Source organism: Armigeres subalbatus, chromosome 3 (assembly GCF_024139115.2).
Source record: "Armigeres subalbatus isolate Guangzhou_Male chromosome 3, GZ_Asu_2, whole genome shotgun sequence".
NCBI classification, from domain to species: Eukaryota; Metazoa; Arthropoda; class Insecta; order Diptera; family Culicidae; genus Armigeres; species Armigeres subalbatus.
In genome coordinates this window covers 272,582,017-272,606,049 of record NC_085141.1, presented here as the reverse complement: position 1 = coordinate 272,606,049, position 24,033 = coordinate 272,582,017, and the positions used below count along the sequence as shown (strand labels likewise).

At 40.1% G+C, this 24,033-nt stretch overlaps 1 protein-coding gene across 3 annotated transcripts in view; it reads right to left on the bottom strand.

The window, feature by feature from the left end:
• The window catches only part of LOC134224344 (leucine-rich repeat neuronal protein 2-like), a 474,531-nt gene that overhangs the window by 164,806 nt on the left and 285,692 nt on the right, over positions 1–24,033 (bottom strand). The gene's annotated exons all lie outside the window — the stretch shown is intronic.

The window sequence follows — 24,033 nt, the reverse complement described above, 5'->3', positions numbered from 1 at the left end:
TGGGGAACAGACGCTGTTGTGAGCCGATCCTGACATGGAGAACAGACGCTCAATAAGATTTGCACCTTCGGAGAGGAGCAAACCCCCCCTTCCCTGTCAGCATACGACCATAGTTCCCACCGGGGTTGGTTACCCGATCTTCCCTAAGGTTGCTCGTATCCCGGCCAGCACCACGGGGAGGTAGGGATAGGAGTTGCTGGGTAAGAGGCTAAGGACCGCGAGATGGGGTCTATTTTATTCCTACAGGTACGCGAAATACCAATGGTACGCTTTACCCAGCATTTGCCGTGCCTAAAATGTTATGTAAATTGTTTTCGTCGCCAATTTCAATTAAAGTGGCATTATTGAGTAACTCAGATGAAAATTGTAAAATAAGAAGTTTACGAAAACACCTGATTAATCCCCCTAGCGGTAATGTTATATTTCTCGTACATTATAAGAAAATGTATTTTGGCCATAACGTTTGAGCCCATAATTCGATCCAGCCTATTTTTCTTAGGGAGCAATGGAACAATGTTCTCTGACGAATGAAACTCGTTGCGAGTTAATCGCTGAAGAGTAAGTGCCTAAAAAATAGTTAAGAAAATTTTTGCTCACACACATACAGACATTCACACATACGTACACACAGACATCACCTCAATTCGTCGAACTGAGTTGATCAGTATACAACACTATGAGTGTTTGGGCTTTCATTTCAAATGCGTTTGAAGCGATCATATAGCTTCTACGTATACTTAGTACACGAAAAAGGCAAAAATAGGCATTTTTTTAAAATCATGTATCTTACGAAATGGTGAATTTGGGCAGAATTTTATTCATGGTCCTTAAAGCTAAAGAGTGCAATAGTGTAGTGCATGATGTTTTACTGCGGGGTATTGCGGGGTACCAAACTGTTTTGTTCGTTAAATACTGCGTAAAATATGCTTTTACAAAACTACTAAAAACTAAATTGTGGACGGAGCTATTATTACATTATCAAGCCTATTGCATAGATCTGTTTAAGAGTTTTGTACCGATATATAAATGTGTATTCATCACATTTTACTTGCTCAAATCGAAAATTGGCCTTTTGGTAGTTTTGGCCACTCCTTTATATGGGGCTGTCCTATTGTGCACTGTGGGATGCTTTGGGAATTGTTTTTTTAGGGGTATTGAGATTATTACATATTTTGAATCTACATATTATAAAAACTGCTTATAATTCCATAATATCATGAATTTTGAAGCATGGGAATTATTTCAAATCAATTTCGAAAAATTGAATAATTTCACGTATTGAAGGTGATTATAGAATGAAGCCCGTGGTGAATTTAAAATTCACCACACGTTTATCTACATACATTTCCAAAAACCCAAATCTGGCGTAATAATTTTCGTACAGTGCCGAAATTCAAATTATGATTGTTCAGCATAACTAAGCAAACGATCTACCATTATTTCAGTCCCATACACGTTATGGTTCTCTCATCTCGTGCTCTTGAAAAAAATATTGGAAGAGCACGTGGTTTACAAAATGGCCGATTTCTGGCTTCATTCTATAATCACCTGAACACCCCATAGCTTGATTTTACTATATGGGTCGAGCTGTCAGCCTGTGAGCCAACTGACAAACAGTCAAATTAAAAAAAAAACCTTTAAAACGGGTTTTAAACATCAAATTGAGGGTCTACGAGCGTGAAAAAAATATGTTGTAGCTATGAAAAGGTTTTCTTTCGAAAGAATAAAAAAATCAACATATTTTTCCAAATTAAAAAACCTAATTGGGATGGCTCAAAAAGCATAAAATACTTGAATCTACTTCTTCTTCTTCTTATTGGCATTACATCCTCACACTGGGACAGAGCCGCCTCGCAGCTTGGTGTTCATTAAGCACTTCCACGGTTGTTAACTGCGAGGTTTCTAAGCCAAGTTACCATTTTTGCATTTGTATATCATGAGGCTAACACGATGATACAGGGAAGTCGAGACAATTTACAATTCGAAAATTGTCTAGACCGGCACCGGGAATCGAACCCAGCCACCCTCAGCAATCAGCATGGTCTTGCTTTGTAGCTGCGCGTCTTACCGCACGGCTAAGGAGGGCCCTTTGAATCTTTTGGTGGCATATAAAATGTAGCAAATAAATAGTTAAGGTTTCCCCAAACACACGCGACGCGATTATTTAGCTTGACGATTGCGATTCTGTTGCCAGTGGTATAGATGCGTAAATGGAACATTGTCTGCAGCGATCAAATGATAGGATCGCTGCGGCTAGTTGGCGTGGCGAATAAATCGCTTAGGTCTGCGAAAATGAAAGCAGGTGCTTGTTCGCTAAAGCGAAAGTCATGGACGCAAAATTTGCCAAAAAAAACAAGTTAGACGACATAACGATCAAATTAAAGACACACTAAACTAATTTGTTAACACTCATACCATAGACTACCAGACGTAACTCTTCATATAAACTATTCGAAAAGATTTCGCCATTCTATTTGTGGAAAATACTACTGCCATCTATTGACAGAATCGCAAGAAACGCAGTTTGATGGTTTGCTCCTAACGCATTCTTCTAAATGAATCATCATCAGTATCACCGTCTTCAAAGCAGAAAACATTCGGCAACAATCAGCATGTACACTTTTCAAATGTCAAAGCGATTGAACCCTAGCACCTCTTTTAGTGCATTCGCGTATAGCACAGATTTATTTCAAATCTACCGTTGAACACGTAAACGTTGCTGAAATGCGCAATGTTACATCTGTCTGACTGTGCTCATACACACAGGTCTCGGATCAACATCTTTCAAAGGATTATGAACATTGTCAGCAGCCTCAACGAATCAAACAAACTCATCACAATGCTTTGGACGATACACTTGCTTGTTCGCTTATTGTTGACTAGGTACGGCTTACCGGAAAAAAATCCGAACAAAAACAAACAATCAACCGTACGCTGCAAAGCACCGTTACAAATTCTTGAGAACTTCTATCAAAATTAATCTGAATGTCTACCTACCTGAAATTCCCCCGAGTTTTCATAACAAATTCTTCTGAATTTCTATCAATCTACTGTTGGAAATTCCTTCGAAATTGTATTGTAAATTTATTTGAATTTCCATCGGTGATTTTTCTGAATTTTCATCAAAAATTCCTATGAAATGCCATCGAATATTTCCTTTTAACGTTAGTTAGAAACTCCTCTGAATTTTCGTAGAAACATCATTGTTTAAAGGAATACCATGGAAGTTTATATTGAAACTATGATTAATAGTTAGAATGAACATTAGCAATCCTATATTTTTGCATCAACTGGGTGTAACGACCTATTGTGAAGGAGTTAAACACCATGTCAGTCTTGGTTGGTTCAGTTTATTTTTAATTAATGGAATATTCGTGTTCATAGTCAAATAGCCAATCGGAACACTTTTCAACGCTATGTCATTTAATTTCGGGGATTGTATACAATTATTGAGATAGTTGCCAATTGCTGCGGTATAAGTATTGCTTTGAATCTCAGAATTTCAAATGACGTTTACGAATGTTCTTTTTCCCGCTTTTTGTCAGACACTGTCAGGGTTTAATGTATAACAAACATACATTTGAGCACATTTGAGTTTAATACCATGTCAACATTGTGTCCTATTGTTGTTTTTAGCTTAGCTTAGCTTAGACTGACTGTACATATCAATGGTTGCTACTCCGTGATTGATCAGAACTGGTGCAAATTGCACTACGATCCAAGTGAATAGTGGTTGGGATTTACCAACTATTCTCGAAGTGCACGTTTCAGCAGCTCGCAAATGTTGATCAATAACGGCGCCGGCCAAGTCCTTACAGTCAGTTGGGAAAGGGAGGGAATGTGAGTGTGTGGTAATTGTTGCTACTAGAGACCGAGAATACCTCTGCATCTCCACATATACCACGGGAAGGAAGTAGTGTTAGTTGGGTGGGGTAATAAGTAACATAGATCGGGATTCACCATGGAAAGTGATGTGACCTATGAAACTTCTACACAGCAGTATTAGCATTTTCTTAATTTGTTCAATTGTTCATTCTTCGCGAGAATAAACAATCAATCGCTCAAAGTGAGCGATTGTTCATTTGAATTTCGGATTAGGCGCCCGCGTTATCATTTCATTAACGTGAGAAAAGTGAAAAAGAAACGGGATTTAAATTGAAAATAATTGATAGTAATCGGAAAGCTAATGTTATTCAGCAACCCTTATTTTATCTCTATTTGACGTTAAGTAAGAATGTAAATTTACGTTCATTTTACATGTCGTTTATTTTGCATTACTTTCGCGCGCGTGTGTGTCACTTGCATTGACCAGTATACCGTAATCAGGATCTCACTGGTATTAATCCTGATGTGCCGGTTGGCACTCGTGTTGGGCTTGTGCGCTTTGAGCGGCACACGTTCGCTTCCCAGTCTACATAAAATCGCACATGGTGCAATACAAGATGCTAAATTGGAGACGATATACGTACATGTTGTGTGGAAAAGTACATCTATCGCCTGCACTCCAGCATCCTACACGACACCATATACGTTCATGTGTTGACTGGGTTTGATAGGGCCTGCTTATGGACACATGCAGCTTTTTGTAGAGGTTTAACAGAGCCCACTGTCAAACCCCACCACATCCTAGGCAGGCCCCCTAACTCGCAGTGGCCATGGGGAGGGGTCGTCAAGCCCTTGGACATAGTCCCTGCTGCCCCTCATTGTGTCCTATTGTTGTTTTTGTTAATTTATTGTTTAGATTCGTCTGCCTTATGAAGGGTTAACTCTGCCTTATAAAGGGTTCTCCGGAAATTTAGGGGGTTTGGTGTCAGGCCCTGCAAGCCAGACTTTAAAAAATCATAAGCAACGAACAATCAACAAGAGAGTACGGACCGGAACCATCGGCGAAGACCACTGCGACGAAAAGGGACAAGCGATTGGAAACTCGGTACGTGGAACTGCAAATCTCTCAACTTCATTGGGAGCACACGCATACTCGCCGATGTACTCAAGGACCGTGGAATCTACATCGTAGTGCTGCAGGAAGTTTGTTGGTAGGGATCAATGGTGCGAACGTTTAGAGGTAATCATACCATCTACCAGAGCTGCGGCAACACACACGAGCTGGGAACAGCTTTCATAGTGATGGGCGATATGCAAAGGCGCGTGATCGGGTGGTGGCCGATCAATGAAAGAATGTGCAGGTTGGGGATCAAAGGCCGGTTCTTCAACTTCAGCATAATCAACGTCCACAGCCCACACTCCGGAAGCACTGATGATGATAAGGACGCATTCTACGCGCAGCTGGAACGTGAGTACGATAGCTGCCCAAGCCACGACGTCAAAATCATCATAGGAGATTTGAACGCTCAGGTTGGCCAAGAGGAGGAGTTTGGAACGACTATTAGGAAGTTCAGCGCTCACCGGCTGACGAACGAAAACGGCCTACGACTAATTGATTTCGCCGCCTCCAAGAATATGGCCATTCGCAGCACCTACTTCCAACACAGCCTCCCGTATCGGTACACCTGGAGATCACCACTGCAGACAGAATCACAAATCGACCACGTTCTGATTGATGGACGGCACTTCTCCGACATTATCGACGTCAGGACATATCGTGGCGCTAACATCGACTCTGACCACTATCTGGTGATGGTTAAACTGCGCCCAAAACTATCCGTCATCAACAATGTTCGGTACCGACGACCGCCGCGGTACGACCTAGAGCGACTGAAGCAACCTGATGTCGCCACTGCATACGCGCAGCATCTCGAGGCAGCGTTGCCGGAAGAGGGTGAGCTCGATGGGGCCCCTCTTGAGGACTGCTGGAATACAGTTAAAGCAGCCATTAACGACGCAGCGGAGAACAACGTCGGGTATATGGGTCGAAGTCGACGGAACGATTGGTTCGACGAAGAGTGCAGACAGATTCTGGAGGAGAAGGACGCAGCGCGGGCGGTCGCGCTGCAGCAAGGTACCCGGCAGAACGTGGAACATTATAGACGGAAGCGGAGACAGCAGACCCGCCTTTTTCAGGAGAAGAAACGCCGCCTGGAAGAAGCGGAGTGCGAGGAGATGGAATCAGGCATTCCAAATGTACCGCATCGCGACAGGTTTTCGGCGAATGTCGCTTCTCTCGTCCCGTGACAGCCGCCTGACTGACGAACCCACTACAGCTCACATTCGAGGTATCACACGACATGCACCGTTGCCGTCTTTCAGTTAAAACGACTGCTGGTTCATTTACTTTTGGTTTTTTCATTCGCCTATAACAGTCCCGACGGTCTTACAGCAGTTATCTGTTTAGATGTTAACTAAATAAATGAATGAAATGAAGGGTTAACAGATCAGCATTTTCTCAAGCAAGAGTCAACGCTTCATTGTATTGTTCTAAAAATATAGATTTTGAACTGGTCATTATCAAAAATTGGCAAACAGTTTAGAAATAGTAAAACAACCAATCCCGTACATGCATCGCAAGCACTGACATCAAAATCAAGCAACTTGCGGGTCTGGATCTAATCCTCAGTTCGTACAAGATTTCACGCAGAGCGGACGCAGCAGAGCAAAGGCAGCAGCACGAAGGCGCTGATAGCAGTTTCAACAAAAAACTATCTCATCGATGGTAGTCGTCGAGATGGTGGCGCCTTAGCGAAAAATAATCGTGGCCAGCAGAACGCGCAGCATTCGGACTATCGCTTGGTTGCTGATAGTGATTGGAGGGGCGCTTTGTCAAAGGTAAATTGGTTCTTCCTAGAATCTCCATTGAAGAGAAGAAAAGGATGAACCGATGTGAAATTCTCAAGATAATGAAACACAGCCACGTTGTGACTAATGAAATTATATGGAATCAGTGGTCTTTACCGCCCACTTGACACAGTTACGTAGTCCTACGTCGCATTTGCGTACAACCTGATGGGCTGCACCTTGGAGGTTTTTACTCACTTTTGGCTTTGCGAAATATTGATTTTTCGTTCTTGTTCATCTCTTCGTCTTCTCATGCCGTTACCAAAGGCAACGAATTAAAATGAAATAATGTGGTACCCACCTTAACCGCTAATTTTCCACGGATGTAGCAGAGTGGTGTTTGTTGATATTCTTATTTTCCCAACTGCCTCTTTCTACCGTTTTCTCTCGAACAGACAGATGCAAATTGAATAAGCAATAGAACTGAACTCACCAGCAACGAGATAGATATCGCTTTCACTCGCAACAAATCATGTTTTCTTGAAAATGATGGCATTCAACACTCTTGTGGGGCGCTCACTTTCATGTGGCAATAAATTAACTTATTTGTCTGTCAATCTGGATTGTAAGCTAGGGCGAGGTGGTTTGTTTTCCCTTAATCCTGAAATTGCATTGCGCTCATTATCAGTTATTAGTTGGTTCGAGTGAGTAAGAATGAAGATGGAATTCGTTTTAAATCTAAGATGGAAAATTATCAACTAAGGTACCTTCATATTTAATGTTGATATCCCATTACAGACATAATATTTTTGTAATTACTAACCGGAAATTTTCGCGATAAAAAATTATGAAAAGTGAGTCGTGAAAACGGCGAAGCGAAAAAAAAATGCATTTGGTAGGAACGATTTTTGTTTATCTTCCAGGCTCGGTCTAAATAGAGAACAGAGTATTGAGACAATAATGTTACTCACGAAAAACAAACAAAAAAGATATCCCCTTGACAGTAAAATAGGCTTGTTTCATAACATTGAAATGGAAAGTAGGCACCCTGCTCAAGCATATTATAGGTACTTTGAGCAATGAAACTCTCAATGAAATCATTTGTGTACAAATTAATATTGCTGCACTGATTCCTAAGTTCAATTCAAATCAATAAACGTCATGTAATATCAGAAAATAAGGTCATTTCCATCCACTCCACAAACCTATTTAAAACCGAGGCAAAAAAACGACTCTATGTCATCAAAGTTTGCGTATAAAACATCCCGAAAACAAGTCAACCAAACTTTTTAATATATTTTCCTCCTCGTCCTCAGTCGCACAAAAACTTATGCTAAAATGTGAAAATATTCCGCTTCCTGGAGCCTTCCGTTCCCGAGCTCTAGGACCCGTGGCACACTATTTGCAGCCCAACTCACCAGAGAACACGAACTGCATTTCCATTGGACGAACCCGCCGGGCAGTAGCTTTCCAACTTTCAACTCGATGCAATGGATAGAACTTTTATATTTCGCTGCTGGCACAGAATTTAAGTGGACGTTTCTGTTTCCACTTCTCCGAGTCGAAAGGCGTACGAACAAAAAAAAATCGTCGAGCAGTGAATCCAGCTTCACTCGACTAGACACACTCAATTTTTTTCCTTTCAACTGCTGCTCACGCACCAGTCACAGTGAAGTCTCTCCTTGCCGGAGAGATAGAGACAGTAACGATGGTACAATCTAAAAGTGAGGTCATCCCCGCAGGGCACGCGGGTTCCATCCTCTGAATTTTTCACATTATCGCACTTTCACCCCTTCCCACACCCTCCAGCAGTCTCCCCACTGTCCCAGAGAGCTTTTATCTTTCGGATTGCAATTCTTGGACGAAGCCCGTCATCGGACCACCCGGCCGGGAGCCATTGGTCCAGTTGATGGCAAGTGAATTTGAAATACGACAGTTGTAGCTTTCTGCTATGTAGTTCAGCGCCAAAGCAGAATGCACGATGGCAAGCCTTTTTTCACCATCCCACAACGACTGGCTACCCCCCAGAGTGTCTGGCCGAACTGGCGATGCAGTTGGGTTAACGAACTGTAATAACTGCATTTGAGTGAGGTCATAATGTCCGAGACCGAGATCCAACTGGAATGGTTTGGCTTTTTTATCCGAAAAGTATGATGCGTCTCCTTAAGTTGCAAAAGCGCCAAGTTGGGTTCGGAATCTATTAGATACCGAAATGAAGCGTGATAAGAATGCTCACTTTCTGTCTTATTTTGACCCTCGTTTCAATTTCCCCCCAAGAAAAAGAATATAAAATACTTCCTGAAACGATTTTTTTTTTCTTATTGGGCATTACTTTTATCGGTAGGTCCCCAGCCAATCGTTGGCACCTTAATTTGGAAGGTTCTTTTTTCTCTTTCTGACGATGTTTCTCCCCTAATTTCGAAAATAAAATGCAGGGACTCATCATGAGCTCCAATAAAGTACAGCATAAAATGTATATTTTGCAGATGTAAGAAAAAGGAACATCAAATCTGTCATTTAGTGCCTTGAATTAGAAACGGGCTTACGTAAGATTGTCCAGAAATGTTCGCTTCTGTTTCCTGATGGTGCAAAATTCTTCGCAACGTAGTAAATTAGTATTGGTGATAAAAACGAAGTGGCATGATTGAAAACACTAATTTGAGCAGAACGTTCCTCGTAGTACTACGGCTACGGCCGAGCAGGTGCGATTGTAAATCTTTTCCTCTTCTTTGTTGAGTATACACTCCCCACTGGACATTGCCAACTTCTTAGTGTTCACTGAGCGCTTTCACAGTTGTAAACGGTGAAGTGTTCATGCCAAATTTAATGTTTGTATTCATATCATGTGACTAACACGATTATACTCTATGTCCAGGAAAGTCGATGAAATTGTCTACCCAAGAATTTGTTATACAGGTCATCGAACAAAATTACATTTCAAGGCATGTGATCAAAAAATAAATTAAATTTTCACAGCAATTCATTCAAGCTTCAGCTAAAATTCATTCGTATTTCCATCGAAAATTCCGAAAATTAATTTGATAATCCATCGGAAATTCATTCAAAATTCCATCAGAAATTCATTCGAAATTCCATCGAAAATTCATTCGAATTTCCATAGGAAATTCATTCGAATTTCCATCGGAAATTCATTCGAATTTCCATCGGAAATTCATTCAAATTTGCATCAGAAATTCATTACCATCGGAAATTCATTTGAGTTACCAACGGAAATTCATACGAATCTCCAACGGAAATCGGGGGCAGCAGGGATTATGTCCAAGGGCTTGACGATCCCTCCCCAGGCCATCTGCGAGTTGTGGCGCCTGCCTAGGATGTGGTGGGGTTTGACAGTGGGCCCTGTTAAATTTCTATAAAAAGCTGCATGTATCCGCAAGTAGGCTCCGCCAAAGCGACCGTGTGCCGCTCAAAGCGCACAAGCCCAAGTCCTGGTGTTAGGTGGGACGCTAAACAGCCCTGACACGACGGCCCTCCGGCGAGACAGGAGGTTTGCGCAGGCCCAATAAGCCGCCTGGAAAACCTATCATTACGAACAATATAAGAGATAATGCGACTCGATATAATCGGCAAAGACCTAGGCGACGAATAAAGGATCACGATTGGAAGCTTGGAACATGGAACTGCAAGTCGCTAGGTTTTGCAGGTTGCGACAGGATGATCTACGATGAATTACATCCCCGCAACTTCGACGTCGTGGCGCTGCAGGAGATTTGCTGGACAGGACAGAAAGTGTGGAAAAGCGGGCATCGGGCGGCTACCTTTTACCAAAGCTGTGGCACCACCAACGAGCTGGGAACCGGCTTCATAGTGCTGAGTAAGATGCGCCAACGCGTGATTGGGTGGCAGCCAATCAACGCAAGGATGTGCAAGCTGAGGATAAAAGGTCGTTTCTTCAACTATAGCATCATCAACGTGCACTGCCCACACGAAGGGAGACCCGACGACGAGAAAGAAGCGTTCTACGCACAGCTGGAGCAGACATACGATGGATGCCCACTGCGGGACGTCAAAATCGTCATCGGTGACATGAACGCGCAGGAAGGGAAAGAAATGTATAGACCGGTCATCGGACCGGATAGTCTGCACACCGTATCGAATGACAACGGCCAACGATGCATAAACTTCGCAGCCTCCCGCGGAATGGTAGTCCGAAGCACCTTCTTTCCCCGCAAAAATATCCACAAGGCCACATGGAGATCACCTAACCAAGAAATGGAAAACCAAATCGACCACGTTCTAATCGACGGTAAATTCTTCTCCGACATCACGAACGTCCGCACTTACCGCAGTGCGAATATTGAATCCGACCACTACCTCGTTGCAGTATGCCTGCGCTCAAAACTCTCGACGGTGTACAACACTCGTCGAAGTCGGACGCCGCGGCTTAACATTGGGCAGCTACAAGACGGTAGACCAGCCCAAGAATACGCGCAGCAGCTGGAAGTGGCACTCCCAACGGAAGAGCAGCTAGGCGCAGCGTCTCTTGAAGGTGGCTGGAGAGATATTCGATCCGCCATTGGTAGCACCGCAACCGCTGCACTTGGCACGGTGCCCCCGGATCGGAGAAACGACTGGTATGACGGCGAATGTGAGCAGTAAGTAGAAGAGAAGAATGCAGCATGGGCGAGATTGCTGCAACACCGCACGAGGGCGAACGAGGCACGATATAAACAGGCGCGGAACAGACAAAACTCGATTTTCCGGAGGAAAAAGCGTCAGCAGGAAGATCGAAACCGTGAAGAGACGGAACAACTGTACCGCGCTAATAACACACGAAAGTTCTATGAGAAGATAAACCGTTCACGTAAGGGCCACGTGCCACAGCCTGATATGTGTAAGGACATAAACGGGAACCTCCTTACGAACGAGCGTGAGGTGATCCAAAGGTGGCGGCAGCACTACGAAGAGCACCTGAATGGCGATGTGGCAGACGAAGATGGCAGTATGGTGATGGACCTGGGGGAACGAGCGCAGGACATGATTCTACCGGCTCCGGATCTCCAGGAAATCCAGGAGGAGATTGGCCGGCTGAAGAACAACAAAGCCCCTGGGGTTGACCAACTACCAGGAGAGCTATTTAAACACGGTGGTGAGGCACTGGCTAGAGCGCTGCACTGGGTCATTACCAAGGTTTGGGAGGAGGAAGTTTTGCCGCAGGACTGGATGGAAGGTGTTGTGTGTCCCATCTACAAAAAGGGCGATAAACTTGATTGTAGCAACTACCGCGCAATCACATTGCTGAACGCCGCCTACAAAGTACTCTCCCAAATTTTATGCCGTCGACTAGCACCAATTGCAAGGGAGTCAGTGGGGCAGTATCAGGCGGGTTTTATGGGCGAACGCTCCACCACGGACCAGGTGTTCGCCGTTCGCCAAGTACTGCAGAAATGCCGCGAATACAACGTGCCCACACATCATCTATTCATCGACTTCAAAGCCGAATATGATACAATCGATCGGGACCAGCTATGGCAGCTAATGCACGAACACGGTTTTCCGGATAAACTGACACGGTTGATCAAAGCGACGATGGATCGGGTGATGTGCGTAGTTCGAGTTTCAGGGGCATTCTCGAGTCCCTTCGAAACCCGCAGAGGGTTACGGCAAGGTGATGGTCTTTCGTGTCTGCTATTCAACATCGCTTTGGAAGGGGTAATACGAAGAGCAGGGATTAACACGAGTGGTACAATTTTCAATAAGTCCGTCCAGCTATTTGGCTTCGCCGACGACATTGATATTATGGCACGTAACTTTGAGAAGATGGAGGAAGCCTACATCAGACTGAAGAGGGAAGCCAAGCGGATCGGACTAGTCATCAACACGTCGAAGACGAAGTACATGATAGGAAGAGGTTCAAGAGAAGACAATGTGAGCCACCCACCGCGAGTTGGCATCGGTGGTGACGAAATCGAGGTGGTAGAAGAATTTGTGTACTTGGGCTCACTTGTGACTGCCGAACATGATACCAGCAGAGAAATTCGGAGACGCATAGTGGCTGGAAATCGTACATACTTTCGACTCCGCAAGACGAATTTCCATCGGAAATTCATTCGAATTTCCATCGGAAATTCATTCGAATTTCCATCGGAAATTCATTCGAATTTGCATCGTGAATTCATTCGAATTTCCATCGGAAATTTATTCGAATTTCCATTGGAAATTCATTCACATTTCCATCGGAAATTCATTTGATAATCCATCGGAAATTAATTCAAACTTCCATCGGAAATTCATTCAAATGTCCATCGGAAATTCATTCGAATTTCCATCGAAAATTCATTCGAATTTCAATCGGATATTCATTCGAATTTCCATCGAAAATTCATTCGAATTTCCATCGGATATTCATTCGAATTTCCATCGAAATTTCATTCGAATTTCCATCGTAAGATGATTCGGTTTTCTATCGGAAATTCATTCGAATTTCCATCGGAAATTCATTCGAATTTCCATCCATTAGAAAATCATTCGCATTTCCATCGGAAATTCATTCTAATTTCCATCGGAAATTCATTCGAATTTTCATCGGAATATCATTCTAATTTCTATCAAAAATTCATTCGAATTTCAATCGGATATTCATTCGAATTTCCATCGAAATTTCATTCGAATTTCCATCGGAAGTTGATTCGGTTTTCTATCAGAAATTCATTCGAATTTTCATCAGAACTTCATTTAGATTTCTATCGGAAATTCATTCGAAGTTCCATCCATTAGAAAATCATTCACATTTCCATCGGAAATTCATTTGATAATCCATCGGAAATTCATTCGAATTTCCATCGGAAATTTATGCGAATTTCAATCGGAAATTCGTTCGAATTTCCATCGGAATATCATTCGAATTTCCATCGGAAATTCATTCGAATTTCCATTGAATATTTATTCGATTTTTCTAAAAACAATCATTACAATTTTCACCACACAATTATTTATGTTTTCTTCAGAAATTCATTCGAATATCCATTGGAAAATTTTTCAAATTACCATCGAAATTTCATTCGAATTTTAATAAGAAATTCATTCTAATTTCCATCGGTAATTAATTCGAATTTTCATCGGAAATTCATTCAAATTTCCATCGGAAACTCATTCGAATTTCAATCGGAAATTCATCCGAATTTCAATCAGAGATTCATTGGAATTTCCATTGAAAATTCATTCGAATTTTCATTGGAAATTCATACGAATTTCCTTCGGAATTTACATCGGAAATTTATTCGAATTTCTATCAAAAATTCATTCGAATTTCTCTCGGAAATTCATTCGAATTTCGATCGGAAAGGCATTCTAATTTCTATCGGAAATTCATTCGAATTTCCATCGGAAATTCATTAGAATTCCCTTCGGAAATTCATCAGAATTTCCATCGGAAATTTATTCAAATTTCCATTGGAAATTCATTCAAATTCCCATCGCATATCCATTCGAATTTCCATCGGAAATTCATTCGAATTTCCATCGGAAATTCATTCGAATTTCCATCGGAAATTCATTCAAATTTCCATCGGAAATTAATTCGAATTGCCATCGCAAATTCATTCGAATTGCCATCGCAAATTCATTCGAATTGCCATCGGAAATTCATTCGAATATCCATCGGGAATTCATTCGAATTTCCATCGGAAATTCATTAAAATTTCCATCGGAAATTAATTCGAATTGCCATCGCAAATTCATTCGAATTGCCATCGGAAATTCATTCGAATTTCCATCTGATATTCAATCGAATTTCCATCGGAAATTCATTCGAATTTTCATCAGAAATTCATTCAAATTTCCATCGGAAAAAATTCAAATTTCCATCGGAAATTCAATCCAATTTCCATCGGAAGTTAATTTGGTTTTCCACCGGAAATTCATTCGAATTTCCATCCATTAGAAAATCATTCACATTTCCATCGGAAATTCATTTGATAATCCATCGGAAATTCATTCGAATTTCCATGGAATATTTATTCGAGTTTTCTAAAAAAATCATTACAATTTTCACCAGACAATCATTTATGTTTTCTACAGAAATTTATTCGAATATCCATTGGAAATTCATTCGAATTTAAATCAGAAGTTCATTCGAATTTCCATCGGAATTACATTCAAATCTCCATCGGAAACTCATTCAAATTTCCATCGGAAATTTATTCGAATTCCCATCGGAAATTCATTCAAATTTCCATCGGATATCCATTCGAATTTCCATCGGAAATTCATTCGAACTTCCATCGAAATTTCATTCGAATTTTCATCAAAAACTCATTCGTATTTCCATAGGAAACTGATTCAAATTTCCTCCGGAAACTTATTCAATTTTCCATCGGAAATTTATTCGAATTTCCATCGGAAATTCATTCAAATTTCCATCGGATATCCATTCGAATATCCATCGGAAATTCATTCGAAATTCCATCGGAAATTCATTCGAATATCCATCGGAAATTCATTCGAATTTCCATCGGAAATTCATTCAAGTTTTTATCGGAAATTAATTCGAATTGCCATCGCAAATTCATTCGAATTGCCATCGGAAATTCATTCGAATATACATCGGAAATTCATTCGAATTTCCATCGGAAATTCATTCAAATTTCCATCGGAAATTAATTCGAATTGCCATCGCAAATTCATTCGAATTGCCATCGGAAATTCATTCGAATTTCCATCGGAAATTCAATCGAAATTCCATCGGAAATTCATTCGAATTTTCATCAGAAATTCATTCGAATTTCCATCGGAAATACATTCAAATTTCCATCGGAAATTCATTCGAATTTCCATCGGAAGTTAATTTGGTTTTCCACCGGAAATTCATTCGAATTTCCATTCATTAGAAAATCATTTACATTTCCATCGGAAATTCATTTGATAATCCATCGGAAATTCCTTCAAACTTCTATAGGAAATTCATTCGAATTTCCATTGAATATTTATTCGAGTTTTCTAAAAAAAATCATTACAATTTTCACCAGACAATTATTTATGTTTTCTACAGAAATTTATTCGAATATCCATTGGAAATTCATTCTAACTTCCATCGAAATTTCATTCGAATTTAAATCAGAAATTCATTCGAATTTCCGTCGGAAATTCATTCGACTTTCCATCGGAAACTCATTCAAATTTCCATCGGAAATTCATTCGAATTGCCATCGGAAATTCATTCAAATTTCCATCGGATATGCATTCGAATTTCCATCGGAAATTCATTCGAAGTTCCATCGGAAATTCATTCGAATTTCCATCGGAAATTCATTCGAATTTCCATCGGAAATTCATTCGAATTTCCATCGGAAATTCATTCGAATTTCCATCGGAAATTCATTCGAATTTCCATCGGAAATTCATTCAAATTTCTATCGGAAATTCATTCGAATTTCCATCGCAAATTCATTCTAATTGCCATCGGAAATTCATTCGAATTTCCATTGGAAATTCATTCGAATTTCGATCGGAAATTCATTCGAATTTCGATAGGAAATTCATTCGAATTTCGATCGGAAATTCATTCGAATTTCGATCGGAAATTCATTCGAATTTCGATCGGAAATTCATTCGAATTTTGATCGGAAATTCATTCGAATTTCGATCGGAAATTCATTTGAAATTTCATCGGAAATTCATTTGAATTTCCATCAAAAACTCATTCGAGTTTGCACCGGAAGTTCATTCGAATTTCCATCGGAAATTCATTCGAATTTCCGTCGTAAACTCATTCGAATTTACATCGGAAACTCATTCAAGTTTCCGTCGACAATTCATTCGAATTTCCAACGGAAATTCATTCGAATTTCCTTCGAAAATTCATTCGAACTTCCTTCGGAAATTCATTCGAATTTTTATCGGAAATTCATTTGAACTTCCATCGGTAAGTCATTGGAATTTCCATAGGAAATTCATTCGAATTTCCGTCATTCCAACTTCTATCGGAAATTCATTCGAATTTACATCGGAATTTCATTCGAGTTTCCATCGAAAATCCATTTGAATTCCAGTTGGAAATTCATTCAAATCTCCATCAGAAATTCTTCTGAATTTCCATTCAAATTTTTACCTAACACTCATTTGAATTTTCATCGTAATTGCATTCGAATTCGCAACGAAAGTTCAGAGATCGCGCCAGCACTATGATGATCACCTGAATGGCAATGTGTTAGACAACAATGGCGGCATGGTGTCGAACCTGGAAGCAAGCGCGCATGACATAAATTCTCTGGCCCCGGATCTCCAGGACGTCCAGCATGAGATTGGCCAGCTTAAAAACAACGAATCCATTTGAGCTTAAGGCAGTGGCTAGAGTGTTACACAAGGTTATTACCAAGATGTGGGAAGAGGAGGTTCTGCTACAGGAGTGGATGGAAGGTGTCATGTTTCCCATCTACAAAAAGGGCGAAATGCTGGATTGTATTATCTACTTAATATTATGCCGCTGAGTAACAACAATTACAAGAGAGTTCGTGGGGCATTATCAGACGGGAATTATTGGCGAACGCTCTACTGCCAAATATTGCAGAAATGCCGCGAATACAACGTGCCCACACATCATCTATTCATCGACCCCAAAACCGCATAAGATACAATCTATCGAGATCAGATATGGCAGCTAATGCACCGACATGGATTTCCGGATAAACTAATACGGTGACGATGGATCGGGTAATGTGCGTAGTTCGAGTTTAAAAGGCATCCTTGAGTCCTTTCGAATCGCGCAGAGGGTTACGGCAAGGTGATGATCTTTCGCACCAGCTATTCAACATCGCTTTGTAGGGGATAATACGAAGGGCATTGATATCCCCGAGTTATACGACTTTCACAAAGTCAGTAGCTATTGGGTTTTGCCAACTACTTTGATATTATTTATATTATTAAAGTGTAAATATACAAATAATTATTGGACACCTACGCAAACAAGATACTGAGAACTTATGAATCTCTCATTAATAGAATGAAAAATGTGAATTCGTATCGATTTAAAAATGTGTGCGAAAAAAACCGTTAAACAAGTCCAAAATTATGTATAACAAAAAAAAGTCTGTTTTCACATCTGATATATGTACCTGGCTCAGATGGAAGACGCAATTTGTCAATAATAACATCAAATAGAGCATTATTGAACCATATTTCCAAACCGCAGAGCAAACAAAAGCTCGCTCCATTTCTTTCCAATCATAAACGTATCGATCACATCGATACGCGGGAAACCACATTGTCGAGGACATCCAACATGAGGACGAACAAACATAAACACGATATCAGAACCGCGACCTAGCTCTGAAGATCAAAGCAAAAAAAATCAACAAAATATCAACGATTGCGCTATTTTTTCTCCGAATCCTCCGGATGGCTCCTTCGGCGGATGTTGAAACTGCCGCACTGTTATCCAACCTGAGCTCGTCCCACTCGGTATGGGTTGCACACCAATTTGGCAAAACACTTCACACCCAGCGCCAGAGACGCTGCTTGGAAAAGTAAAACAGTCTGGTCGGCGATATTTTTTCCCTTCGCTTCGGTAAGTAGGTATCTCGCCCCCTCTTTTCTCGGATCCGGCTTGTGGTGGCAGTCAGTGGGGTTAGAATAAACGATTGGGTGGAATCCACACCGATTGGCCTTAGGTGCGCGTTATATCCATCACGGTTAGGGGCCGTCCAGAAACCACGTGGTCATATATGGGGGAGCGGGTTTGCAAAATGAGCACGATAAGCCACATGGGGGGAGTTGGGTGTTGCTCTCGAACCATGTGGTTTTTTTTACATGAAAAGCTTTTGGTGAATAACAATAGCGGTGTAAAAAATACAAATCATTAAACGCAAAGCGCATCTTAGAACCGATGCCCACGTAGCGTCTTTTCAACTAAGCGTTGAAAAGACGTAGGTGTGCATCGAAAATAATCGGTAACGCAGCGTCGGTCGCAACGTCGATGCGTATCTGCGTTATTTGACCATCTTAGCCTTAGCCCATTTCCATAAAAAAATAAACGAAAAAACAGGTTGCGATTCAGTCTCAATTTCCACAACAAAATTGGAAAGGAAAAATGGGAAAATATAAAGAAAAAATCCGCCGCGCCACCACCGCAGATGGTTTTTGGCATCACGCCGCCGACACTTTTGCATTAGCGGACTGCAGCTACAATTTTGAAAAATGTTCATGTTTTTACAATAATCCAAGAAAAAAAACTTCAAAAGAATTTCTTGTGGATATTCAGGAAAAATCCAGTAAAGAAATTGCCTGTAAAAACTTTGATTTAACTTCATACAATCCTGATAAAGTGCTGGCATTCCGAATGATTTTTGAACAATTCTCTGTGAAAAATTTTGCTTGGAAATTTTGCTACAAATTGTTAATGAAAAAAAAAAACAAAACAACTCCAGCGTAAATTCCGAAAAATTTTTCAACAATAATAAATTAGCACTTGTGAAAGCAAAAACTGCAATTGTGAAATAAGAATTTTTCATAAAGAAATCAAAATGTTCCACGAAAAAAGTTCAAAATTTTCATGAATAAATCAATATTAGCAATAAAGCTATGTCCATTTAGAATCCGGAATAATAGAATCATCTGTATCTCGGTAACGGATTGACGTACAAATAAGGTTAATACATCAAAACAAGGGTAATTCACTGTACTTTAAGGAAAAATTATTGAACCAAATAATTTCTTCTTGTTTCTAGTGAAAATTCGCACCTTCTTCTTTATTCCTCTCATCAAAAGTTGCACACCTCCGGAGTCAACTTCCTTGGCACATTTGTTCCACATTTTGGTCATCTGAGTCGCGTCCCGAGCTGTTTTTCCACTTTTTCCACTTTTCTTAAGCTTCCGCTTCATTACTGCCCAAAATGTCTCGATGGGCCAGGGCAGTGGTAGCTGTGGGCAGTTGCGTGGATTTATGTTTTTATCGATGAAATCTTCGTTATTATTGCGGTACCACTGGATGACTTCCCGGCTGTAGTGGCAACTCGCCAAATCTGGCCAAAACTTCACAGGACCTTTATGGGCTTTATGGAAGGTCGACCACGGTTTTTTGAGACATTCCTCCTTGTACAGCTTCGAGTCCATCGTCTTATTCGTCACAAACACTTAGGTCTATGTCCCACAGTTGCATATCCCTTGCCAAAATCATCCATTTTTTTGCAAGTTTGTCCAAAAAGCAAACTTAAACTTCGCAGGAACTACTCCTCGTGCCGTCACCATGTAGAATTTTTGGCTAGGCAGCTGTCCGAAATCCATTTTGACGTAGGTTCCATCGTCGATGACAGGATTATGTGGGCGTGCAGACTTTTTTTTCTCCTTTCGGATTCCATCTGGAATAATTTTTGACACGCTGCACGAAACTTCGTGAAATTTATACCACAGCAAGTGGGCGCCTAGGTAGACAAACCGCTGTAAAAGAATTCTTGCAGCGGTCACTTTCCGTGCCGCTGCAATACAATAAATGATTCCGGATTCTAAATGGACATAGCTTTAAACAATTACAAAAATTTTCACAAAATGGATATTTTTTTCTACACATAATCTCTATATAATAAAAATGAGATTTCCTTCCTGACGATTTAACTCGCGAACGGGTTGACAGATTTGCAAGATTTTCCCCTAATCGATTCGTTTTGGGATCCGCAAGGTTTGTATATACAAAAAGTTAGTGAATTTAACGGGGAAATGTAAAAAGTCATTAAAATGCAATTTTTGGTCAGCTTTTGAGGAAAAGAAAACAAACGCAGTGCGGTGCTGCAAATAGTTCATTGTGACATTTGCAACACCTGGGCAATGCTACATCAATAAAGAGCAATAAAAAATAAGAAAATAAGAAAGAAAAGCAACCAAATTGATAAAATTTTCCATGAACTTCAAACGGGTTAATAAGGGAAAAATGCTTAATTTTATTGCTTTTTTATATTCTTTGATAGAAAATTTCCTTTTTTTCAATGCTCATTATTGATTTTTCATGGAAAGGTTTTAATTTTTGTTAAAAAATATTTATTTTGTTGAAAATTTTGTAATATTTTTTCTAATATTGATTTATTTATGGAATGTTTGTATTTTTCCCGTGGAACAGTTTGATTTCTTTATGGAAAATTCTTCTTTTATGTTTGTAATTTTTGGATTTGAAAGTGTTAATTTATTTTTGTTTTGTGGAAAATTCTTATTTGTTTATGGAAATTTTGCATTATTTGTAGAAAATTTGATATTTTTTTATTGCTAATTCCATGATTTCTTTATTGGAAATTTCCTAATTGTTATGGAATTTTTTTAAAATTTTTTAGGCTGAGTTTTCATTTCAGTCGATATCGTATCTTAGAACATCGACTCATGGAAGGTCCTGAAAGTAATAAATGAAATCGCATCGGCTCAATGGACCTGCTGGACCTGCTTAGCGATGCACGGATATATCGCTCAGGACTTGGTTAATCGGATCGTTTCAAAACTCCGTAATATCATGTCTTGGGACATTTTGTTTCTTGACATGATTTTTGATACTTTCGAGGATATGTACTTCAGAGCAGTTTGGCCTATGACACCCGAAAAAAGTACGACTTTAGTTCTTTCTATACTAGTGTTGGCAAGATCGAGTGGAAACCCCTAAATATGTACGTTAAATCCTTAAAAAAAATCGTCCTGAGAGGGTTAAATACCAAAATATAACAATAAATTCTAGAATACCAAAAGGAACCCAAAGATATTAAAGACTGTAGATTTAAAATGAAAACTTGCCAAAACTGTATAATTCAGGCAAAGGAATATTAAGGACATTGTGTTACGGTTCTGATTAGAATCATAGAATCTTGGCATAATGAAGAGAGTTTCGAGATTCTGAATGAAACTTGTATGCACTTGGAAAAACCTTCAGTTCAGTTCAGATGCTTCGCTGAGGTTAATATATCTTAAGAATTTCCAGTACCTCCAGAGCTACGGAATATCCCAAATACTCTTAGGAATCTATAGGGATATTCAGTGGTAAACTTCATAATTATTTTAAAAAAAATCACCAATAAAGAAATTTAAAAAAATATATAGGGATATTTTGGAATATTTCTAAACCATTACAAATTTTTCTCAAAATTTTTATAACATATTCGTGAGTCCACATTTTTTTGTTTCCTCCTGATGCATCGAAGGTGTGCGAGTTCTAGATATACTAATACCTGATACACATTACAATATGATAACATAATCAAAATTTTCGAATTCATGAAAATTTATAATTTCCATGCTGGGTTTAGTTTGATTTTGAATCAGTTAAAATTGTCCATCTTCAAAATTGATCGGATCCATATGTTTTAGTTATATAAGGTTTAAAAAAAAAATTACTTGAAAAAAACCACGTGGTCAAAGGGGGGGGGAGGGGGGGTCTGCCAAATGACCACGATAAGCCACATGGGGGGAGGGGGGGGTTAAAAATCTTCAAAAATATGACCACGTGGTTTCTGGATGGCCCCTTATGGGTGCTCTAAATCCGGCCCCAAAATTATTTGCAAACAGACAAATCACCCAAAGTGAACGGCTTTTTTTTCGTCTTCAGAAACCGACCATGATTTAATAACCAGAGCGAGGAGGAAAATAATACCTGGAACGTTACGACGTTGTTGGTCGGAAGGTGAAGTTTAATCGGGTTTGATTGTTTGTTTGCCGTTTAAGGAGATGGAAAAAATCGGGTAATTGGACTATGAGCATTTGAAAGATTTTTGAATACTTGATTGTGGGCAAATAAGCGCTCGAAAGTAAACCTTCTCAAGTACAAGGGGATCGATATTTTGATAAAAAATTGAGCTAAAATCAACAAGTTGGAAATTATTAAAATGACATTCTGTTATGTTTTAGTAACGTAAGGTCGTGACTTGATTACTTAGAAAATCTTTTTCCGATAATGAAACTGAGCGTGGTAACCGTCTCACATCAGATGGAATAATTTACGTAGGACTCGAGTTCTCAAGAAACCAAGAATCCTTTTGACGTAGGACTACGTCTGTGTTTTCTATATTGGGGTACACTTTACGATTGCGAAAATCGGGGACCGTCACGAAAATATGATAGACTTTAAACTTTAATATCTAAGCCGTTTCTCGATGGATTTTCATTTTTTTGGACCATTCGATCAAGGATGAGTCAACGCTTCTTTGTATTTATTTGTAAATACTGATTTTCAACTATTTATTATCGATAATTGATGAAAAGTTTAGAAATAGGTAAACTAACCAATCACGATCATGCATCACTAGCACAGACATCAAAAATCAATCACTTGCGGATTTGGATCTAATCCTCAGTTTGAACAAGGTTTCACGCAGAGCAGACGCATCAAAGCGATCGCAGCGGAGCGAACACAGCATCACGGAGGCGCTAATCACATTTTCAAAGGAAATCAATCGCATTGATGGTGGTCCTCGATGTGTTGCTGCAGATCATTCAACCTCAACGAACCAGAATTTCGTATGAAGAAAAGGTTGACCATAAAAATAGCACTGTGGCGATCCCGCACCGCCAGTGCCGATGCTGAAAATTTATTACAAATTGTGGTGTCAGTTAGTTGGAAAGGAACATTGGGAAAAAAAATGATTCTTCTCAGGACCAACATTTTATGAAAAGAAAGAGTTAATTGAGAAAAAAACTGTTTCGGTGGCATCGGGTTTGGCGTGGTAGTTTGGTTGCTGTTAGTGATTCCATCCATTAAAATTCACTACATCATCTCCCTCCGACGCGCCGTCAAATTTGCTATTTACGATTGAGTTTTGCACTTTGAAGAAAGTTTATTTCGGATCAACCTTCTTTTGTATAAAATGGTGCCTTTTGTATAAAATCAATGAAGACGACACCTCAGTGGAAACTTTCTACAGCAACCACCCATCGGTGAACGTCGCTGGGACAGACAGATGCCGAAAGAAAATGTTTTGTAATATGAAGAAACTTCGTCTTGAGTCAAACTTCTGTTGTCATTCCTCGCAACAATCTTGTGAAAAAGTTTCATAGGATTCTTAGAATTTATTATTCTCCGAACGGTCCGTTGTTCAGAAACCCGATCGAAATGGCTCGCGCGCGTCGAAAAGAAGCTTTCTTATATCTAATGAAATAATTTCATTAGTCCCGCCCCTTCATTAATCGTTATGAGTGCACATTATATTTACAACCATATCAGCTCACAAAGGGGCGGGGCTAACGGGCTTAATTTATTAAATATAAGAAAGCTGCTGTTCGGCGCGCGCGAGCCATTTTGATCGGGATTCCACAGAGAGCGGTTCGACATTCGATGCAGCGGAGCGGACATAACAGCACGAAGTGGGTGGCAGTGTTGCAATGCTGTAAATTTATTTCAACCTTTGGAGGCTTAGCGGAAAATCATCAAGTGGCTGTCGGACA